Raw genomic sequence first — 14476 nt, 5'->3', positions numbered from 1 at the left:
CCAGGTGAATACATTAATCTGAGTGCCTGTCAAGTGTCTTCCTCACCCTCTGACTTAATTTAAAAATGATACCAAAATAGATGTAGGCTATTTATGTATTCCTTTGTTTATAAAGCATGGAATCTTAGTGCATTACATACTCATCTGTTGTTATATATGTACTTGAAAAAAACTATGGGTGGACTTTCAGACACAGTCATCTACCAACATTCATCACTAATACTTCATTTTATTCTTTTGTGTGTGAGAGACTTGAAAATACTTATCTCTGCCTTTCAAGGAAATCATAAATTTCTGGAGTGCATGCACACTCCACAATATCTTGTTAAGCAGAGAGGGCCCTCAGGGCACAACAGCATGGTGTGGTATTTTTGCCTTTTGTTAACGTGTGACGCTTGTATTTGCCCCAAGACTAAGTACAAATATGGTTTAGAGGTTTTCCTAATGATAATCATGATGTTTCATCTTGCCCTTCTAATACTAAATTTAGTGTCCTGGCCTCCCCGCCATGCACACCCCTCTCTCTCCCCTCACTCTTGGTGAGTCTGACATTCAATTTGGAGACTAATGTCAGCAAGAAATCCATATGTACTCCTCATAGTAGTAGGCATATCCCTTCAAATTTATTTTTAGGTTTCAATGGAATGAAGTGATATTTCCTTCCTTCAGTCATTACCTTCATAGCATTTTCTGCCTTTCAAATGTCTACAAAGGAGAAATGTATGCTTCATCTCATTGAAAATATTTTTGTCTTCAAATTGAATGTACACTGGTATATGCAATGACATTTGTAAGATTTGTTTTACAGCTTTACAAAGGGGAATTTTTTGCAACAGAAGAGTAAAAATAAGTTTACATTTGGAGCACGGCAAAGCTCAAACCACAGATACTCTGAGGGTATTTAGAAATTCCAGAGCAATCTGTTCTTGGCCTGTTTCTAAATAAATATTCAATTCCTTCAAAACCAGTTTACCATTTTGGTGTTTGAGCCTAAGATAACCCATAACCCAACTAAAAATAATCCACTTTGAGAGATTCGTTCAGCACATTTCTTTAACATTTCTGAGCTAATACCAGTCCAAGATGGAAACAAGTCATGCTCAGCCTATGTGGCCATCCTTTTGGCACCTTCAATCCAACATTTAAACACCAGTTGTTCACCACAGCCCTGAAAGGATGAAGGATGACACAGACCCACCCCTGCTCAGGAAATCTCAACACAAAATTCCAAGAATGACTGTTTCCCAACCTGGCTCATGTGTGCAGTCTGCAGCCGCCAAGTGCAATCCACCTGCTCTGTCACCTGCTTAGGCAAAGTTTGACCCTGGTGTTCTGCTGTTGGGTGCCAGTCATGGAGAGCTGCTGGCCAACACTTCCAAAAGCACCTAAAGTATAAATAAGCAATACAATATCATAAGTACTTGTTGGGGATACAAATTTATTGCCTCGCTGCACCCCAATTGTAGCAAACACAGAATTAATTAGGAACCTGTGTCTGTGCTCTCTCTTCCTTCCAGAACATGCTGGATAAAGATCACAAAATGTCCATTCACCCAACTTACAGTGTTATGCAGATCACAGAAAGGCTGTTTGCATAATGGACAAAACCAAACCATGGAAAGCAGACATCCATGCTCTGGGGGTCTTTTCCAGGCTGCTGCCTGCAGCCTGTTCTGCTGAGGTTCCTTTGAACCTCAAGGCTCCTTTAAAACAACATTTCTGCTTGGTCATTCTTGAAAAAATATGTCCAAAATTATCTTCTGAAGGAGACATAGAGAATCAGAATGTGAATTCTATTAAATCTCACCTGTGCATTCACTGTGCAGAGCAGGAGAAGGCTGTGGGTGGTGACAGTTCCTTTAGTCCCATCTCTGATCTGCTCCACCCATCTTCTGGGGAAGATCTCTGTGGGCTCCTATCTCCTGAATCTGTCCCTATGGCTCCCAATCTCCTTCCCCATCTCCAGCAGAGAGGAGCTGGTAGGCCTTAGCAAGAAGGAATACACCAACAATTATTATTTTCTGTATTAGAAGCAAGAGCTTTAAAAAATATTATCTCACACACATATTATTTTTAAAGCACAACATGATTTTTAGACACTCTCATTATTTGTTTATTTTTAGCACATATCAAACCACAGCAGTTCTCCCTCCAGGCTATATTTGACAAAGTTACAGAGACTTTCCAGGCCACCTCAAAGCAGAGATTAATCCAAACAATTTAAACCTCTCACTGTTCCACAGGAGGATGGCATTCGATTGGATTATTTAGGGAGGACAAAATGTTTTTGTTGATGAGAGAGATAAAAATCCTCAGAGAGGGAAATCAATCTTATGTAGAGACCCCAGAGCATTGATCTTGGTGTACATTGACAATTTCTGGTTGTTTAGCTATTTGGAATGACCGCACAAAATGAGCAAGTTGTTATAGTTTTAAGGTTTTGGTATTTATTGGCAACCCCAGTGCTCATATGATTAATCACACATTCAGAGTGTGAGCTCAGTAGAAATTGACTGCAACGCAGCAGAAACAAAGTTTTCAGTTATCATTGTGTAATAAATTGAAGCTCTATCCCTAAGCTGATTTGTCTTCACGTTTCCAATTTGCCTTGTTAAAAGTGTTGTTTATACAGTAGTTAGCAAAAATGCAAGTAATTACACACAGAATTCATTCTAAGCAATTCTCTATAATTTTTTTTACTCTTTATCGGTTTTCTATCTTCATTATCCAATATTTTGTTATACCTAAGCAGAAACCTCATTCAAGAAAAATCAAAAAAGAGTCAGGCCCATGGAATGAGCACTTCCTTATATTGAGAGCAGCATTTCCTGGATATAATGCTACAAGAAAAGGCTTTCAGAACAAACTAATCCAAATGCAAGCATCCTTTAATAAACCACTTTTCTCTTTGTACTTGAACTCTCTGGTGCTTCCCAGTGAGAAGCAGAACAGAAAGACAAACAGTTTGGTTTATATGTTATATTTCATTTCCTGAGACATTATTTATTCAGAAGGAACATTCTTTCAAACACTGCTAGATTTTTGGATACACATTTCACATTGTAGGAAAATCTTTTTAAAAAAAGAAGAGATACAAAAATAGGATCATAACTATAATTGGAAATTGGAGAGCAATTTGGGGAATAAAAAAACCAAAAAACTAAGAGAATATGTTTAAAATGAGGAGTGCCAGGTAGGGAAAAGTAGAGAGTCTGTGAAGGAAGGAGGTGCTCTAGCCTTGGTGTAGTGGTAGAGACTCGTGCTGGCAAAGACTGATAATATTTTATAGCCCTTCCCTGGGATCTCACTGTAACCTCCAAGCAAGCAGTTGCTAGGATGTACTTGCTAAAGATAAGAGCAAAATTGTGGCACAGAAAGGGGAAACCCTGTAAGGCTGGCCTTGTGCTTCCCTGGAGAGACTTACACACTCATAATGTACAGAAACTATAACCAGATCAGGAGAGACCTAATTACAGAGCTCAGAGATGTTAATGACACACAGAAATTTACATGCAGCTGAAAATATGAATATCTCTAAGCCAGCAGTCACATCTCCACAGGGCTGGCTTCAGAACCTATGTTTTATAATCTGGGAGCTTTTTTTTCTTTAAGGTGGAGACTTTTAAGTAGTCAAAACCATCTATTTTTTAAGTGAACAACACTAACAATAAACCACTGTAAAATTGTATTGACTGAGATCTTTTTTTCTATTTGTAATTCCTTCTCTGAATAAGGCTTGCCACAATAATTCCTCACATTTACCTTTCCATCTTTCAGTCCCAAAATCCTATAACTGATCTGGACACAGCAATCTTCATAGCAATGATTACCCTTTTAATTTACTGAGACCTTTAAAGGACAAAATTACTGAATTATTTTTCTTAGAGTTCTTATTAGGTACAAATAAGGATTTTTTTAATGCTTATATTTATTTATTTTACCAATTTGTGTGACACTGTGCTTGTGCAGTTGACTGACTTTCATGTTCCCTGTTTCTCTTTAGCTTCGGGGAAACATCCCCTATATCTTTACCTGCAGTGGAGATAAGGAGTTGTCACAGCTGCTGTCCATGCAGTCCTCAAACCAGAGAGTACTGCAATAAATCCTATTTTATTTTATGGACAAATAAATGCTGAGGTAAAATATTCGAGGACCGTTGCTTGAATACTTGCCATAGCAGCGCTACTGTAATAACCACTGTGACATTAATTTACTGCAATGTGCCGTAGGAAGAAGGAAGAAGGAGGGAGAAGGGCATTAAAAGAGAAAAATTACTATCCTTTGGATTTATTGGGATTGGCCTTCCTCATTTTCAGCCATCATTAGTTGATTAGGTGCTGATGACAGTATGGACAAGCGTGCTAGAATAGTTGGCTAAGAAAAGCCCTGAAGGTACTCTGTTAATTGAGATGATGTTCATATTGTACTTACTGAACATAACTGCAGACAGTGAAATAAGAGCTTAGTGTTGTGCAACAGACCACATGAACATTCACTCATTATCAGTCTGTAAAGGGGTGAAAACACTGCATATAGGCTACTGGTACTACAGGAAAAAGAGTTCATATTAAAACACAGAGAAGACTATCATGAGAAACTGTATTTTATCCACCCTTCTGGATGGGAGGTGCTGGGAAACCTGTCTAATGTTGTTCCATGGTTCCATTAGGGAAACATTATGGTATCAAAGGAACTGACAACTTACTTATGCCTTCATCTCATAACAGCTATGCACCTGAACATTATGGAACAGCTAGATTTGCTTACCCACTAGAAATGCTACTGATACTCTTTTGGTAATTATATTTCAAATACCTAAAATTTTAAAGTAATTTGGAGAAAATGGCAAAGAAATGCTCCTCTATTCCTGTTTTAATCTTTTTTGTGAAAAGTTAGCATTATACATGAAGAGAGAAATGTGCAGCATCTGCACAGAGCCTGAGATACAATAGATACAAGGAATCAACGAACGTTTTGGTAACAATTGTAATGCTATTAACAATGACACCATAATGTCATATATTTCAATTCGGACATTAGTCTGCCCATTGCTATGGCCAGGATGAATTTCAAACTTGGTGCATAGTCAGTCACACAAAAAAACCCCTAAAAGCTTCAGAATGCAAACAATAGCAATTTAAAGGATCCTTTGAACTTTTAGACAAATCCACAACTTTTTTCAAACCAATATTCCTCTGAACATATTATCCTCAGACCAAAATTATCTCTGTATTTGAAGCATTGTGCTCTTGATGTTCAAACTTTAAGAAACTCTTTCAGAAAAATGAGAACATTAAATCTGGCCATTAGGGTGCCCATATTGAACACATCCAATTCAAGGTAACAAGTCCTCAACAACATCAGAAACAGTTCACAGTTCACAGAACTGTGAAAATTCAGAAAACATAGCTTAATCATAATGACACATTGTTCCTACTCATGAAGCTTTAGTATCAGGTCTGTTAAAGATAAATATTAGTATTTACTAACCTAAAATGGTAGATCACTAAGGCCCAGTTGGTAAACACTCAGATCATGAGATGGTGGGTGTCAAAACAGTTCTTCCTTACCCAAACAGAAACTTATTCCCTTTGGTCATTCATGAGTCAGAAATTTCATTTTGCAACATATGTTAACAATATCTACACTAAAAATATTCAAGAGCCTGGATCAAAAAACAGTACAGAAGTTTAGACTGTACCTACTAGGAGAAGTGTACGATGGACCAGAGGGTTTAAAACCCCATATTTTTTGACTTAGCTAGTGCTTCAAGTGAATTTCTACACAGTCAAATCAGAAATTCCACATACCATTGGCCATCCATGGTCACAGATGTTGTTGGCATCACTAATCTCCAGCCCAGTTTTGTTATGGGATGTTTTTAGCACTCGGAGGCTTCTTCTGCCATCAGATTCTTCTTACAGAAAATATGGTTCTATCTTTAATGTCCAATGAGATAATAAATGCCTCCTTCTGTCAAACAACATCTGCTGTGACTTTGGCATTCAGCTCAGTGGGAGTAGTCATTGACCACATTATTGGATATCTAGATACAACATGGTAACATCTGCAGTAAAAGGCTTTGAAAATATCTAGCAAATAGATTGAGGTAGCCACAAGAAAAATGAAGAATATTTAAAGAGTCAAGATAAGGAATCAAGATATCAAAAAGAAACAAGAGATTCAGGATCAGAGACATGCACTACTCTCAAAAATGTTAGCACAAAAATATTGTCTTTAAAATACTCATCCAAGAAAGCTCTAACAGGATCAGGCTTTTATAGTTCATGTTGTCTGTCTGTTTCTAAAATCATTGTGATTGTGGATTCATGTATTACTGTCATGGCAGTGACAGAGAACAGATCTGTTTAAAGAGTGCTTTACCAAGGCCTGTCAACATTTGAACTAGAAGAGTGATAGATTTGACAGGTTTGGGAGATACTGTTTCCTGCACTACCCAGGAGGGCTGACACGAGCAGCAGAAATACGCCAGGCCCGAGCACTGAAGTTTTCACCACATCTTGCTGCTGGCCAGGCACAGAGATGTTGCATAACTAAGGACAGGAAAATAATTAATGTTTAATATGTAAATCAATCCCAGTAGAGACCAGTTGTTATCTGCAGAGTGGGAAAGCACAGAATGAGGTGGAGTGACACACAGGATAGTAGTGCCTATGGCAATGCCATGAAATTGGTGGAGACAAGACAAGGAGTATGAAGGCTGTGCAAGTTTTATCTTTGTTACCAAATGCACTCCTGTTAAATAAGGACGAATAGGGTAACAGCAGAAAATTCTGCACAAATGGTGATGCCTTAACTTTGTAGAATTAAAATTTAAATTTTAGTTTACAGCATTGCTTGTAAATAAAGATTAAAATATTTTTCCTCTCACCTCAAATATCAAAAAAACCAGAAAAAAAAAATCTCCCAGTCTGAGTTAGATTCATTACACAAGAATTACAGCCTTAAGACTTGCATCTTAAGAATATCCACAAGGTAATGTTACAAGGTTCTGGTTGCTTGCAGTTTTGGGTCCTTTGTAAGGACAAATTTGATCTCTGAGTTGTGAGCTCTCTAAAAGCACCCAGCTCCTCCTGTTGCCATCTTTTACAGCTGAAACTCAGTTTTCCTTTCATCACTGGTACCTTGAAGACACATCTCTGTGTCATGCCTATTTGGGCAATTGGCAAAGCCTTTCACTGCCAAAAATGTGGAAAAGCCCAACTAAAGCCTATGCCACATGTTTGTATTGCTTCTCTCCCTTTCCTGAGCAGCTATAAAACCACTGTGCTCATCCTTTGCACCCAGAGGGGGCACATGGTCAACCCCACGTGCCAGGGATGCTTTTCCCCTGCTCACTGTTCCTCATCCACTCCCTTTGTTCCAAAGCTGTCTTTGTTCTTCCAGACTCAGCACAGCTGACTGGCACACTCCATCTCCCTCCTTCACACCTTGCACTCTCCAATATGTTCCATATTTTCCCATGGAACCTTGCTGTGCCTTCACTGCCTCTGACAGGCTATTCTCTCCCCAGGTCCCATATGAGTCAGCTTAATGTGGTCTCATCTTACTAAACTGCTTTACTTGAATTTCTGTAAAGTCATAGGCCTTGCATTGCTGTATTCCATATATGTACGTTGTCTTGCCAAACTCTCTTTATCCTCAGGTAATACCAGATCCTATCTCATCCCCTATAACTCTCTCTCATCCTGCCTCACCTCCACACAAACTTAAGTCTGATTGCTGCCTGGTACAGTGAGAAGCAGCCACTGCTTCCCTCCACACCTGCTCAGAGGGGCTGCTACTCCAGTCTGCCTACCAGAGCACCACAGAGAGGGCTCTACCTCGCATTCCTTTCATTGCCATGACTCTTGCTCCTCCCACACACCATTGCAGAGCCTTCTCTCCACACCAATAGACGCAGTGGAGTGTGGCATCAGGCTTGCAGCCTCTCGCTGATAAGCAGATGGAGCTTCAGTCTAAACAGTTCTTCCATTACAGCATCATGCTGAGTAACTGAAACAAGCATCAGCCAGTGCCACGGGAACAGAACAGGATCCATTTTTCAGAACAGTGGGTGAGAACTGTTTTTTTTTCTCCACCTCTTCAAGGGGTTCTGCATTTAAAGCAAAGAAAATATAGGAAGTGTTTGTAAGGGAAATGCAAATGAGCAATATCCTTGTAGTTAATTATATACACCTAAACTTACTTAGTCTTTTTTGGTTGTTGTTTTTTAATCTATATAATAGATGTACACCAACCTGGTTTTGCAAATGACCAGGTGCCTTGGGAGTGATGAAATTTAAGCTGAATTTCTCGTAACGCAATTTAAGATGTGCTAGAGCCATTGGGAAGGGTATTAAGAACATTTCTCAGGACTCTAGCACCTATGAAGCAGTTTAGTTACACAGCAGAGCGCTTTATCTTCCTTCCCCAAGCCTGAGAGATAAGATTAAAACATGGGTACCATTATTGCAGAAACCACCTTTGCATCAAGAAATCTAATGAACAGTATGTGTCAGTGTGTGATGTTATTCAACTCATCTGCAGCCCACACTCAATTAATTCACCTTCTCAGCACTTTCCTCACAGTTAATATTGGACAGTAAAATGGCACCTGAGTTTCTTGTCTTCAGGTAGGTAAGAGAAAGAGCTAGGGGCCAGAAAACCTATTCTTTTATTCTCTTCATTGAGGAGATGAAGAAAGATGAGTCTCTTGGGGGAAGGGGGGAAGTTAATTAAGAAAATCTTCAAAGTGTTTAATTTTGCTACACATAAGTCTGTCTGTACAGGTCTTAGACAAGGTTCGATCACTAGCAAAATAAACCATGATGGATTCTTATGCAACCTCATCAAAACAGGCAGAAGGATATTGGGAATTGCATCCCTGCTTCCCCATGCTATGCTTGGTGTCAAGAGAAAGAGGAGCTTGCTTTCTCCTCAGAGAGAATGACCACAGCCTTCAATAGTTTCAAAATCTTGATACTTGTTATTCTTACCTGGGTGATCACCATGTCATAATGCTCCTGAAAAATGGAAATGAAGCTGTCCTGTCCCATTACTGCTTTTGGAGGAAATGAGGCCAAGTTAGTCACTGAACATGGGCTCAGCAAAGATTGTTTTAGGATAGCTGAAAAGACAGTCAAGTATAAAAGAGGAGATGAGATTATGTGGATTTATGGGCAGCATTGACAAAAACTGCAGCAGGAAGGGATTGGTGAAGAGATTATTGGTAGGGCCTAGGGTGACCTGCTGTAGTCAGGTATCAGACTACAGAAGAGAAACTGTAAAAAAATATGAACCCAAAGATGTAAGAAAAATATATCATTATCTCTCTAAAAATGTATCTTGCTGAGTAACTTACCTCAGGTAGCATTCCAAACAGTTTAGGGGGATAGGCTGAGGTTTGACAGATTCTGATTTCATAGCAGTGTTCATATTTTGAGAAAGAATGAAATTTTTTTCTGTACATCTTTGCTACAGCTGCCTTTGCTGATTTTTCTAAGAACTCAACAGACCAGGTGTCAATCAGATCTTCTAGTACTAATCACTAGATAGCAGAATATATTTTTACTCTTTTTTCTTGTTGTTTCAGTTTGGTTTGTATTTTGGTTCTCTTCTTATTTTCCATGAAGTATTTCCAGACTCCAGACTGGGACTCTGAACCTTTAGGAAATATTCTGAGCAGGGGCTATAAAAACAACTGATAGTGTACCACAATGGTTGTTTCTGTAGTACTTGCCCAGCAATTGTTTTAATATTACAGCAGATTGGGATTTTTAGAGTTTTTTTCAGCAAGCAAGGTATACAGATAGTGAATTTGGAAAAGGAACATCAAATGTTTTTTATTTCCTTTATGATGGTTATGTATAATAATCACAACTACAGAGGATCAAATAGCTGCAAGTAACAATTGCTGATTCAGCCCATGTGTTTTTATTTTCATAGGTAATTTATGAACATATACTGAAGTCTATTATACATTCACAGTTTTTAAGCATTTGCAGAGGTTTTTTGGGGAAAAGAGGAGACTGGGGCAAAATTGTAGCAGGGAGGAAATAGTGAAGGGAGGATTGGTATAGAGACAAGCTGGGGAGGGAAAAGGAGGGCAAGCATTTCAGCTGAGCAAATGTTGTGATCTAGTGACCACGTGGCTACCCAAGAGCCAGTGCTGGCAAATATGAGGGGAAAGGAGGGCTGGGGGCACGATGGGATGAGATGGAGCTGCCTGGAACTGTTCCTGCTCCCAAGGCTGGGAGGGTTTGTGTTCTGCTTCCTACTTGCACCCCTGAAACACCTCACTGCTCCAGAGTAACACCTTCTCAATAGAAATTCCTCTACCCGGCTTCTTGGACAACACTACCCCATGCTAAAATGTGAAAAGCTTCCAAGTGGATTTTTTTTTTCAGACAAGGATTAATCAACCGTATAATTATAATGGCAAATTGAATCTGTAGACTGTTTATAAAAGTTGTTGGAAAAACACACACTGATTTTGGTTGATCTTTAGAATTTGGAAATTAATGCACAGATTCAACATTTTTTCTAGAAATAGGTTTCTGATATAGCTAAATGTAAGGGAGAAAGTTCTGCTGTGGCTAACACTTTTCTACAAGAAAAAAATGACAAAGTTAACTATTTTAGTAAAAAAATTTACAACAGATAAGAATGTCTATTAGAGGACAGTGTACAAATAAAGTGAAGAAAGGCATGATACTTTTCCATCAGAGAGTTCTATCATATTTTTGAGAAAAAAATATGACTGTGTAGAAAGAAATTGTCTTTGTAAAGATTATCCTGAATATTTTTGGGAACTTATTTCTTCACACAGCTATGGACTACAGGAAAGAGAACTGGGCACTGAACAAAAAAGCCCCAAAACCTGTATGAAGTAGATGCCTGATTAAATTAAGTAAAATTTAGATATTTTGCAATGAGTATTTGCTTTAAGGAAACAGCAAAATAGGCGTGGCCCGTGATACTTTCCTATGTTCCTCTTCTACAACACAGAAAAATATCAGTTTTTGTATGTCCCTACTCATACTGCTAGAGGGAATCCTGTGAGCTGTAGGAGCAGAGAAAGGAAACAGAATGAAGACAGGTTCCTGTTACAAATCACATCTCCCTCTTTGCTCTGGACACAGGTAAGGAGCTCTTCTATTCCCTGTACAGCTTGTGTGATGCATGTCCACACAGTGCCCTGCAGAACCTGATGTGGAGTAGGACAGAGCTCACTTCTAGATGTCTCTGGCATCTTTCATTGTGTGAAATGTCCTGCCCAGACTGTCCCAAGGGCAGCCAGGGCATGGCACTGCTTACCTGGGACCAGCTGTCAGCTGTCCATTGAGGTGGGTCAGGACAGCTTTCTGAGGAGCAGCCCAGGCTGCAGCAGTGCAGCTGTGCCTCAGGGCATGCCCAGGTAGCCAGGTGCAGCCAGCTGCACGCCAGCTGTGCCTCCTGTGCAGCCACACAGCTGGAACCCAGCCAGCAGCAGCTTGGAAGCTGCATCTCCACAGCAGCACAAGACTGAGCATGGCAGAGCTGCCCATGGGCATCATGTGGTTAGTCCAGCTGGCAGGATGTGCCTGCAAACAGCCAAATGGCTGCTTGCCCCACTGAATCAGGGCTAAAATTTGGGCTCTTTTGTTCAAAAAAACACTTGGGTTTTTTTTAGAACAAGTGCTTTAGGGAACCAATGGCACCCAGACATAAAGTAATAAGCACCTATGACAGGAATAATTATAATGTTATGAACAAAACCCAGAAAGAAGGAGGGAAAAAAAAAGTGATTATAATCTTAGGGAAATACACATTTAGCAAGTAAATAATAGAGGTTTCTGAAAGTCTCAAATAATTAACATAAACCCAAACCCTCTGGTGCTCATTCTCAGGAGAGACTTTTGAGACAGATGCACCCAAGAGAATGCAATTGATAAAAAAGAAAACATTCCAATCTCCTGGCTAAACAATGCTTTGTTTAGATTTATATAAAATATTTTAAACAGAAAATTAAAATGAATTGATAATTGTGGCACGATGCTCAGATACCAAGGTGATAAGAACATTTTAAACATCATACCAAACTCCAGAAAATTCGAAGTTAATGCTGGTGGACCTCATTTAACAGACCTATTATCCTCATTAGTATTAACAGCAATGTCTAATAGCCATTCTGCAGCTCTGGAAATCCTTTCACAAGTAGCATCATGAACCTGAACTCAAAGGGAATGTTCATCTCAGCCAGATCATTTTATGACTTTAAAGATGAAGTGCTATACACTGCTGTGCTTTTGCTCTAAAGATCCCAAGGAATTAAAATCAAAGAAGGTTTTCTAGGTTTTTAACCTTTTCTACACTTTCCCTTGTTCTGTTAATATTTTTTACCAAGAACTGAACTCATCTTTCACAGCACCACATTTATGCATCATCTTGAGTCACAAACCTACAATGAACTCCAGCCACCTCCAAAGTGAAGGGTGACAAGAAGGGACTGCAGTTCAGACTAGGAAGTGAAGCATATCTCATTTCATGGAGGCTACATGGGAATGTTACAACATGACCACATTTTTATCCAGCAGCCTGAATGAATGCAGTGTCAGCAGTAACTACAACAAACCCTCTCCTTTTCTCACATCTTGCTCCACTACACATAGGACAAACAAACTAAAACTTGCATTATTGATTGTCCAGAAAATAACTTAAAAGTAACCACACCTTAAGATCTTAAATGTCTTTTCCAAACTAAAGGATTCACTTGGATCCAACTGGTGCAGTTGTTCCTTCTGGAAAGGCTGTGACAGAAGACTCTTCCCTTGCCTGTGCAACCAGCAGGCACAGGTGACTGGGCTGCCTGGTGCCTTTGAGGTCACCCTCAGCCCACAGCTCCTTCCAGCAGCCCCTCTCTCAAGTCAGATGCAGCCCAGAATCTGGATTACAGATCTTCAATGCAATTTAAAATTATTTTTAAACATAACCATTTGCTATACTCACTGCTCTAGGTCACATCTCACTGGCTGCCTTGAAATTTGCTCCCCCAGTTTCCAGACAGCCTTGTGCCAGGCTAGTGGAGAGCTGGAGGAGCCCCTTGGCTTCACCTCCTTCAGGGCTGCTTCACAGCAGACTGGAGAAACCATTTTGGAGCATGACACCCACATTTCATTAGATCTCCACTCCCTAAGAATATGTAGATGATACACATAATTATATTAAAAAACAATTACAGATACTTATTTATTTCCTGGAAGCCAGAACACAACTGCACTTTGAAATAATAAAATCTTCCAGGAAACAACCATCCACCCAAATTTAACTTCAAATGCAGACTCTGCTCTAAGAGAAATCTGTAGGGAATTTTGGCACTTGTTTCTGCAACAATAAGATCAGACTGCCTGCTTGGATCTCCCAAATCCCAGGACTCTACATTATGTCATTATTTTGTTTTTCAGAAGCCTGAGAAATGTGCCAGCTACCTCCCCATATAGATAAAAGGCCATAATCTTGAAAAAACATGGAAGGCTTATCCTGCTTCCACACTGCCTTTTAGATAGTTTAGGAACTAAGCAGGTGTCTCATATCAAACTCATGCATGAAGTCAAAATACCTTCACTTCCCCAGTTCTTATATTTATATTTTCTTGCAGACACATCAGTTCCATTTTGAAGCATATTCCCTTGCAGTAAAACAAGATTTGTTTATATATTTACACATGCAAGTAAGACCCTGCAGGCTGTGATAGGTTATCTCTAATTTTAGGGTTTTTTCTTGAATTGTTTGCCAAGAAGTTATAGGTAAAATACATGATGTGGCAGGTACTAATGGACTGGAACTATATTATTGCAGTGATGGCAGAGTAAAAAGGTATATAAAACATGAATAAATGTTGGGGCCTTTGTCAGTACTTCCCTAACACTACAGCAAAATTCAATATTTTCTTCTACAATTTTCTAACATAATTTTCAGTCTGCTATGAATATGTGTGTATAAACTGTGTACATACACAATTTAATACATTACACCTACAGCAGCTAAACAGTCTGTGCAAAGTACTGCCACATCCTGAAACAAAAACCAGATTGGTTTGCATCTGAAAAATACTGAATGCAGGCTTTAAAATTGCAGACATATTTTAAACAAAGACAATAAATAACTACACAGATTGTAGCCATGTATAAAAGTACTGCTGACATGGCAGCTTAACATGTCAGAACATTAAATATCCAATATCCCTGTTAGATAAATATCATCTTCCTACCAGAAATGAGAAGAGGAACATTTTGTTCCTCTTGAGGAGCTGTAGAACCTTATCATGGCCCAGCTTCAGCTCTGGAGTGAAAACCTCTGCCACTGCTTTGGGTGTAAGGATTGGGTTTTGGAGCTCCTGGAAAAGCCAGGGGACACCCTCACCAGGAGCCAACCTTGCACCAGGACTACTTGACCTCTTCCACATACAAAAAATTGCATGTTCTATTGCATGACA

At 39.3% G+C, this 14476-nt stretch overlaps 1 long non-coding RNA gene across 1 annotated transcript in view; it reads right to left on the bottom strand.

Annotated features, from left to right (window-relative positions):
- LOC139596133 (uncharacterized) overlaps positions 1 to 14476 on the bottom strand; it is a 45337-nt gene that overhangs the window by 12891 nt on the left and 17970 nt on the right. The window contains exons 3-4 of the long non-coding RNA XR_011681256.1: positions 1808 to 1985; positions 1250 to 1385 (exon numbers count right to left, since the gene is read on the bottom strand). This is a non-coding gene — a long non-coding RNA (uncharacterized lncRNA). The remainder of the gene's footprint in view (positions 1 to 1249; positions 1386 to 1807; positions 1986 to 14476) is intronic.

This window comes from Agelaius tricolor, unplaced genomic scaffold (genome assembly GCF_023055355.1).
Source record: "Agelaius tricolor isolate 1412-34295 unplaced genomic scaffold, bAgeTri1.0.p SCAF_15, whole genome shotgun sequence".
In the NCBI taxonomy this organism is placed as follows: Eukaryota; Metazoa; Chordata; class Aves; order Passeriformes; family Icteridae; genus Agelaius; species Agelaius tricolor.
Note: the sequence above shows the minus strand (reverse complement) of the source record. Positions and strands in the feature narration are given on the sequence as shown.